This window comes from Acipenser ruthenus, chromosome 4 (genome assembly GCF_902713425.1).
Source record: "Acipenser ruthenus chromosome 4, fAciRut3.2 maternal haplotype, whole genome shotgun sequence".
NCBI classification, from domain to species: Eukaryota; Metazoa; Chordata; class Actinopteri; order Acipenseriformes; family Acipenseridae; genus Acipenser; species Acipenser ruthenus.
Window position 1 is genome coordinate 57,756,946 of NC_081192.1, and position 9,704 is coordinate 57,766,649.

Genomic DNA, 9,704 nt, shown 5'->3' on the forward strand with positions numbered 1-9,704 from the left:
TCCCTGTGCGTATTTTTGTGTTTTATGTTGTATGTGGCGTAATAATGTTGGTGTATATGTATTGGTGGACGAGATACGTAGCACAGGTGATGTAAAATGTATAATTGTATTTAGGCACGGGGATTGCACAATCACTCCACGTGCAGATTAAAGTGGGCATTAGGATGGAAGCACGGGGAGCACAATTAGTTCACATGCAGATGCACCGAGATTCAGATGCAGTGTTTCACTCACTCGGGTTTAGGTGTTCGGTGAGTGGAGTACGGGTGAGCGAGAGAAATAATTGAAACTAATAACAATTGCTGCGCATGCTGGATGACCAGCACGATACTTGTTTTTTGGGCTCGTCCACTGTTTGTTTGTTTGCCTGTCTATTTGTTTTGGCCACCGCATCGTTTTGTTTATAAAAGTGTTTGTGTTTTATTAAAACCTTTTACTTTGTTCATTCATTTATAATAAACACGCAAGCAGCGCATTTCACTGGCCTCGCAGTCCTGTGTGTTGTGGACTTACTTCCTGACCTGACGTCACCACGGAGCTACCCGTGACAGGTTTCTTTAAAGATCGAGAAGACTTTTTAGAAATGAGTAACAATGGTTTATTATGTAGCCAACATTAAATAATATCCTTTTTGTAACGAGGTGACCAGAACTGAACACAATATTCTAGGTGAGGTCTTACTAATGCATTGTAAAGTTTTTGACATTACTTCCATTGATTTAAATTCAACACTTCTCACAATATATCCGAGCATCTTGTTGGCCTTTTTTATAGCTTCCCCACATTGTCTAGATGAAGACATTTCTGAGTCAACATAAACTCCTAGGTCTTTTTCATAGTTCCCTTCTTCAATTTCACTATCTCACATATGATATTTATAATGCACATTTGTATTGCCTGCATGCAATACTTTACACTTTTCTCTATGAAATGTCATTTGCCATGTGTCTGCCCAGTTCTGAATGCTGTCTAGATCATTTTGAATGACCTTTGCTGCTGCAACAGTGTTTGCTACTCCTCCTATTTTTGTGTCGTCTGCAAATTTAACGAGTTTGCTTACTATACCAGAATCTAAATCATTAATGTAGATTAGGAATAGCAGATGACCTAATACTGATCCCTGTGGTACACCACTGGTTACCTCACTCCATTTTGAGGTTTCTCCTCTAATCAGTACTTTCTGTTTTCTACATGTTAACCACTCCCTAATCCATGTGCATGCATTTCCTTGAATCCCTACTGTGTTCAGTTTGAGAATTAATCTTTTATGCGGGACTTTGTCAAAAGCTTTCTGGAAATCTAAATAAACCATGTCGTATGCTTTGCAATTATCCATTGTCGATGTTGCATCCTCAAAAAAGTCAAGCAGGTTAGTTAGACACAATCTCCCTTTCCTAAAACCATGCTGACTGTCTATGAGGATATTGTTACCATATAGGTAATTTTCCATTTTAGATCTTATTATAGTTTCCATAAGTTTACATATAATAGAAGTCAGGTTTTGGTCTGTAGTTTCCTGGTTCGGTTTTGTCTCCCTTTTTGTGGATCGGTATTATGTTTGCCAAGACAGTTTTGGCCAAAATATACAATGACTCTAAATAAAACATATTTTAGTATCTTTTAAAAATACCCAAATTGGTCTATTTGATCTAAATGTATTTTTGGGTATCTACATATACAGTGACTGCGGTTGAGGGTTATTCTGAAAAATGATTGTCTGTCTGTCAATGGCATTAACATCCACTACTGGAAATATTTCTTATATGAGGGAAAAGCTACAGTCCACAGTGTGGTTTTATAAAGTGTCTGTACAGATGTTCAGATTTTCTCTTCAGGGCTGGGTTGCATCAGCGGTGCATAAGTTCTTACTTAGCTTAAAATGTATGCATACCTTTAAGGAGGTGTAAGCTGTTTGTAAAATCAAAATACAACATGACACGGCAACTTTTGCTCCTTGAGCTTTTCTTTAAAGATGATTTTATTAATAGTTTCCGTCGGCAGCGAATCCTGCGAGACTGCATACATCTTCTTGATAATTACAGGACATCCTATTAGATTCTAAAGTTTAATATAGGATTTAATAGGATACAAATTTCTTATAGGAATAATATTAAAGTTCCTATATGAATTATTTCAGTTTTTGAAGGATTCCTATCAAATTTCCTGTAGGATTTTTTCACCAGGGTTATATATTTTTATATAATGAAATATTTATATTTAGTATCCGTACAAGGTACACAGTGTTTGAGACAGTTTAGATTTTTATGAATAGAAAACGTCTCAGAGACATAGAACATTAATTAACGTTATTAAAGTTATACTGTATTGATTAATAATTTATAAACTTTCCTAAAACTTTCCTTAAATTTCAATATTTTATACCATATTAATGTATGCATATAACGACATACCTTGAATTAGCTGTCTGTCATGGGGAGACAACATGTAAGAGGAGCCACGGGAATTTTTGTATTTATTTATTTATTTTAATCGTAACACATACACATATATAATTCATCTTGATTTTTATAAATAACACAGGGAAGGTTTAAGAAGTAATAAATAATTAATCTCTAAAATTAAACATTCTTAACATTCCCATGAAGTTATAGGTTTGTTTATTTTCGGTAGTTTTATACATTGTGTCCATATGTGTTAATTCAGTGTCTCCATCACTGTACCAAGCCCTCTGAAATATCCTCACTTCTAATTGGCTACTGAGCAGTAATGATGTCACCGCGACGAATACCTCGTTTCCACGAACCTGCAGCACCGTGGTGGCATTGTTCTGTCACTGTTATGAAAGCTTGCCACATTGTTTCCATGATTTTTGTAAAAACCCATACCATGCCGTGCCAGCATCCTTTCGTACCCGATGCTGGCACGGCACGGTAGCTGCCCAGAGCCAGGGGTGTGTGTGCGAGAATGTGTAATGAAACGGAAAAAATATCAGTAAACAAACAAAGAACTCTGTGGGAGGATTTTCAAATTAAAATGTTGATAAAAACATGTTGAGAATATAACATCCAAAAGCAACTGAATACTGCCGTTAGGAACATAAAAGTGTCACTTTATCTCACCAGCCTACCGGAATAGAAATAAATGTTTCCAGGTGCTGTGAAAAAGAAAAAGGAAAAGCATTTTGGCCATTCACAAGGCTTATTGAAATGGAAAAGATGTAGAGGGAAAGTTACAGATTTGCAGCAGCTGAAAACCAGCGATTATTTGTAGATTTGCTTGTTTTAATAATAGCAGAAAAGTTTGCTATCAAGCAATACCGTCTATGAGACTGCTGCCTTCTATGTAAATAGTTTATTGATATTTTTATTCTGCTTTTGGTCATTTTGATTTTTTGTTCATGAAGTTTAATAGTTTATTAATTCATACATGTTCTGTAAATAAGATCAATAATTACAATTAAACAAAATGTTATTGTCAAAGAGTGTTTATGCAAAACCTATGTGAATTTACAATATAACTTTATATAACTTAATATTGTTCTGATTCATAATGTAAACCTTCTATAGCGGGCTTTACGTTGTCATTTCCAATTTTTTTTCCTGCAAGTGTTTTTAATATAAAAACAATTAAAACCATCGCTTAAAAAACAAAACAAAATAAATGATTCAACACATCCATCTTGACGCGTCTTCGATACCATGTGTTACATAGTTACCATTGTACATATTGCGTCATTTCTGTTATCTACACAGATTTATATATTTTGTGGGGACAACTTGGCATTCTTCCATTACTGTGTTGTTTAAGTATCATGATGACACGGTATGGAAATAATAATCCTGGAAACGGGTGTGGGAGGGGGAGAACACTGTCATTTCAAAAAGAAAAGATGATAACCGCACACTCAATTGCAATCCAAAAATAATTTATTAAAAGCCGACTTTTTGACACCGGAGTGTCTTCATCAGTGTAAAAGTTTGTATAAAACAGACATATTTAAAGGTTTCAAGTAATCAATCACAGGTGAAGAAAAGTCATTGCATTCCCGTGAAAATTCAATAATTAGTATAAGATCAATCAAGGAAGATTAACAAAGTCAATTACCAATTTAGAGTTACATACTTAAATTGTTAAGTTTGACAAAACCAATTTTATATTGAGAAATAAATTAATTTATACAATGTATACAAGAAGCACTTATCAATTACCATATACAGTACTTGCTGTACAAAAGTATAGACAATTAATATAGAAATATTTTAAAAAGAAATATACAACATTAAGGAGGCACATTACTCAGACAAAAAATACAAATCTGTATAATCATATACATTTTTAGATGAATTAATATAGTCAATTGCCAATTAAGGTCTCATGATTAAGTTACATAGTTCAATTTTTCTATAAAGTAAACAAAACAATTTTAAATCAAGTAACAGATATTTATACAGTTTTCACAAGAAGCACTTAAAATCAAATTCCACATTCATACCTTGGAGGGTTAATGTTTTCAAAAAATCTATCCAAAATCCTTCTGGGCAAATAAACCTTTTCAATTCCTAAATAACGAAGAGAGGAGATAGGATGAACACTGAACATAGTGATTACCCTGTGAGAATTAATTGGTGATTAACAGCCAATACCCCCACGAACTTTAGGTTTAAGGTTAGGTTATTGTTGTGTGTATTTAAAGTTACAGCCAATACCCCACAAACCATAGGTTTAGGGTTAGGTTATTGTTATGAAATAAACTTTGTTTTAGTACCTAAATTCAACATTGCGAGATTTTAGTACCTAAATTCATCAAATTCATACCCTGCAAGAGCTACGCTGTGGGAGCCTAGCCTTTTGAGGAGTACAATGTTGAAAAATGAACACTGTTAGGGACATTTTCTAACAAGTGCACAAACAGTACAAACAACAAGCATGAGGAAGAATTACTGAGAACATAAATAATGTTAATCCACAGCACAAACAGTCTGTAAAAGACGCAGAGAAGCAGTAGAAAAATATGGTGCAGGACGCTAAAAAAGAAATATTTTTAACAGGAACATTTAAAAAATTGATAGCGGTCCTCCAACCAAATTGAAAAGAGCAACTGAACTTGGGGTACAGATTTTCGGAGAGGAATCCCCATTTTAGTGACTCCTGTTAGGCTGGAGAGTGGGTTTGCTCAGGAGGGTGTAACAGATTCAGTTTCAGAACTTGTTGCAACAAACAACAGAGTTACTGAAATTATTTTAGATGTATCACAGTAGATTGAGGTAGATAGGCAGATGAAAAAGGTAGAATGTTTTAAAATCAATACATTGTGACGTCTTATGTTCTATGTTAGCCGTTCGGTAACAAATCTCTAGGTAGCCAGGAACGTGTAACGTATCGAATGATGACGGAGGCTGACTTAACACTAGAACCGTCGGATTTTCGAACTACCTAGAACCGCCATGTGGGTCACTTTGACCCATACATTTTTAAACTGCTTCGTTATGAAAATGAAAGACATGCTATCGGATACAACTGAAAAGTTTTATTTCTGAACATCATATCTAACATTTGCATCATAGAAACACCATATTTAAATGGAAAATTAAACATAAAAGGCTTTATTTTTATAATTAGCGCATACAGCACAACTACAAACAGTGAAAAAATATAATAAAATATACATTTCAAAAGAAATGGGTATGTACATACCCGTGTACAGGTGCAAACGGGTATATGTACACACAAAACTGTAAAACCGACATCACTGTTTCTAATACTACATAAAAATAAAACATAACACTACTTCCGGTATGACGGCTGCATTGTACTCTATGGAGGAGCGTACACTTCTGCCAGCTGACTGTGCCTGCATCCAGGAGCTGTGTTGTAAACACAGACGCAGTTCCATTGAACACTATTGTGTAAACACATGTAAACTGTTACATACAAACTTGTAAAACCGAAATGTTTTTTTTTCTAAAAGTAATATAAAAAAAGTATATATAACACACGTTTCATATTAGGCACATGAGTTGTTATCCTACCTGTCATTTCAGTTTGCTGTATGCATCTGAGTGCAGCTTGCCGTATTCCAATCAAAATGACTACTTTCAAGATTAAATATTTCCTTCTGATATATTCCCAGTTGTATTTGTGGAACAAAACCAAGGATTGATGTCTCCAGGTACATTGAAAAATAAGCAACTAGGCTTTCACTGAGTTTGCATCTTGACAAATCCACAATCATAGCAATCTCTGTCTCGTAGTCACTCTACAAACAAAGAAAGGCTTGAAATAAAAAAAAACAACATGTGTGCTAGGAGGAGGCGTGTCTTTTTTGTTGCATTTACAAAAAAAATATATATATATAATTTTTGCGATTCTGGCTATTAGTCAGGATATTTAATTCATATATTAGGAAGTGTCAAAAACGGACACATACACATACGATTTAGAACGGAAGAGTAATTAACATTTTAAATGCAAAATGGGTCAAACTGACCCACATGGCGGTTCTAGTGTTAATTTGGCTGTTAGCTCGTATAGCGTTACGTCATCATCTATACCTATTCCCGCTAGCTGCCGGCAAAGATTTTCTCTAAAATGAAGATGAGAATATTTTCTTCATCTTTCAAAACCGGCTGTTCCCTCATTTTTTTCATGTGACTCTTGGGAGAGAAGGAAACTGTTGGTGACAACTATGTCAATGCAGTGGTTTATTACAAAATTAGATTTTGGTTTGGCTGATAAAGTTTAAAACACGTGGCTTTTAGATGATCGAGGAGGCAGCTCAGTTTACGTAAGCGATCAGTGTTATTTTCAGTGGTGGGATCGACGATATGTTGCACAGCCATTATCACCTTGAATCGATTGCTTGTCATGAATGCCCTAGCCCATAAGCCATGATGCAAAGAAGCCATGCTCCGATACAAATGAACAGTAGCTAACCATACAATCATGTTAACTCCTCTGGGGTAACTTCGTTCCAACCGCCTTGACTATTACCGTAGCTAGGTTTTTCTGCAACCAAATGCCATCCTTGAGCATTTGAAAATTTGCAAATATCATTGATGATAACCTGCGTGAAAAAGAGGAGGACAAAATCTATTTTGCGGGTAAACTTATCTGTGGTGAATTGAAGAGCACGGGTAACCATGGGGAGGTCAACTCCTACAGGACGACTAGGTCTGAAAGGGAGCGGTCTCAGTGCCTCATGGTCTGCGTCTTCATACGTGAAGAAACCTGGCTCTGCGTCACTCTCTTCATCGACAAAGTGGCCTGGAGCAGGTTCCGCAGAAGCATCAGGTGTGGAGGCAGTAGTGTGGTCAAGTGTGTAGCGAGCGAGTGCAGACCTGTCTGGTGACCAGCGATCTGGTGCATTGCGACGACGTGTACAGCGGCGTTTAGTGGACAAGGAGTGTGCATGGTCTGCATCTGTGGTGGCCATACTATAAAAGAAAGACAATCTATTAGGAATACATAAAAAGCTATTTTGAATATGCAAAAAAAACCATATCAAACAATGGATACTGTAAATAATGCACTTACTTGACAGTGGAAGTGCTGGGCTGGGGCTCATCTGGAACGGCTTCTTCCTCTTCAGCTCTACCCTCTTCCATCATCAGCTCCTCATCCAGCTGGTCCTCTTCTAGTGGATCCATCCCCTCGTGATCCTCAAGGAAAAGGGTGTCGATATCCTCAAGATCAATTGGGCTTTCTTGTGGTCTTCAGGGACTCCATCAGTTTCTTGTAGTTTCTTCCAGCCATCTTTCAAACCTGCACTCCACCCACACATAAAACAATTCAACAATCAATCAATCAACCAATTTATTTTTATATAGCACCTTTCATGGCAATGCCATGCCAAATCACTTTACAAGAAAAATACAAAAAATACAAATTACAATGTCATAACAAAAACTAAAAACAGGATTACAAAATTGCAGAAACTATTCACCTCAAAAAAAAAAATGAAATGAAGACACATTTCATTTTTGACATATAAATATATGTACTGTATATTACCAGACTTTCAATAATTTGGTATTATGGAGAAGATAATGTGTATATACAAGAGTTATAGAATTCAACCACTTATAGCAAGTCAAAGAAGTAAACAAAAAGAAAACAATGAAATGAAGGCACTAATTGCATTTTTGACATAAATATATGTACTGTATATTACCGGATTTTCAATAATTTGGTATCATGGAGAAAATAGTTATATACAAAAGTTATAGAAGTCAACAAGTCAACAGCAGCAGAAAAAATAAATACAAAATAAAGTCTACAGAAAAACAAACGATATGGTGATAAAGCAGTAAACGTAAAAACGCAAGGTTGCAGATATATTTTCTATTCGTTCTCAGGAGTACAACTAGAAAGTGAATTATGTTGGATCAGAGCGTGTTTGATATGATGATAAAGCAGTAAACGTAAAAATGCAATGAATGTGGCAACCACTTTTACCAAGCAAACAAATACATAAAAAAAAAAAAATGAATAAATGTGTGTGTACTGTCAACAGCACAAGCCTCTTCTCATCCTTTTCAAGTGTCTGAAGAAAAAGAAAAAAAAATGAAATACTATTCACGTTCTTATTTTAGATATCGAATCTAAATGTTTATTGAATTATAATTTCAGAGACAATTACCTACAAAAAGAGCCGTAGATCAGGCGTCTGTTCTGTTGTGGCCAGAGTTGTGTGACTCAATAAAAACTTGACGTGTATCATCCAAATCTGCACGTAGGGATACAGTTTTTCTTTTCCTATGACCTAGCTTTATTTAATGACAAGGCTCAGAAACACTGATTTGTTTCCCCCACGGCTTATTTTTAAAAGCTGTGAGACATCTCGGAAGAGAGAGCGCGTCATCGGTGCTGAAGCACCTTAATCAGAATGGCTCGGCGCCAAAGAGTTGCAGTGTATAGGAATGATATTTGTAAATAGTATTTCTAATATTTTAATGTTTCTATATGTGTAATCTGTTTAAGTTTATGTACTGTACATATTCTACGTAGTAAATTGATTTTTAAATACATTTATCAAATAATATTATTGTCTGTGAAATAAGTAGGCATTATTCATATACCCATGTATCTCCCAGAGTCTTCATCATGGAGGTTTCCCTGCTGCTCAGTTGCATGGCAACAGAGACCCAGACTCAGAGTTAGCCTGGGGCGGAGGAGGCTAATATTTTAGGCTAACAATAAGTCAGTTTAACTTTTTATGCAACTAGCTAACTTTCATTAGACTAGTCTAAGTGACAAAACTAAGACTGGTCTAGCAGTTTAGACTAGTCTAAACCACTTTTATGCAACCGGCCCCTGGTCTTTAGTGATAAACTAACAAAGTATTGTCTTAAGTGCGTGTGGTGCAACTGAAATAATAGAGTGCTTAGTTATAAACTAACTAGTTACATCTAAGGACTTAGTGGAGACTTTACGTTCTAATTTAGGAATGAACATACACATGGCTGGTGCAACCCAGCCCAGGGCCCTATTTTAATGATTTTAACAGCTTAAATAAATTTATTGTTGAAGCACACAAGGGAAAGAGCAGTAGCGAGAATGGGAGCAAAAAAGAGTAAACAGTAAACAGAAAGTACACTAGGAAAATCCATGTCTGGCTGCTGTTTCACATCATTTGATTTCACTGGTTGTCAGTGGTTAATGGTTTAAACAGCACTGGGATGTTTTGTCTGTTATTCTAACTTAAGCCAAAGTTTAAATATTTCCAAGGGCCAGCTCCTGAGGTA

The 9,704-nt window shown here is 35.6% G+C and overlaps 1 long non-coding RNA gene across 2 annotated transcripts; it reads right to left on the bottom strand.

Annotated features, from left to right (window-relative positions):
* Positions 1–3,869: 3,869 nt before the first annotated feature.
* Positions 3,870–8,674, bottom strand: LOC117399553 (uncharacterized). 2 transcript variants are annotated; one of them, XR_009328494.1, is made up of 3 exons: positions 8,600–8,674; positions 7,495–8,503; positions 3,870–7,394 (listed from the first exon to the last, which is right to left on the bottom strand). It is a non-coding gene; the product is annotated as an uncharacterized LOC117399553 (long non-coding RNA). The 2 variants fall into 2 exon arrangements; XR_004663371.2 differs by having other exon boundaries at positions 7,495–7,722; positions 8,600–8,669.
* Positions 8,675–9,704: the final 1,030 nt, after the last annotated feature.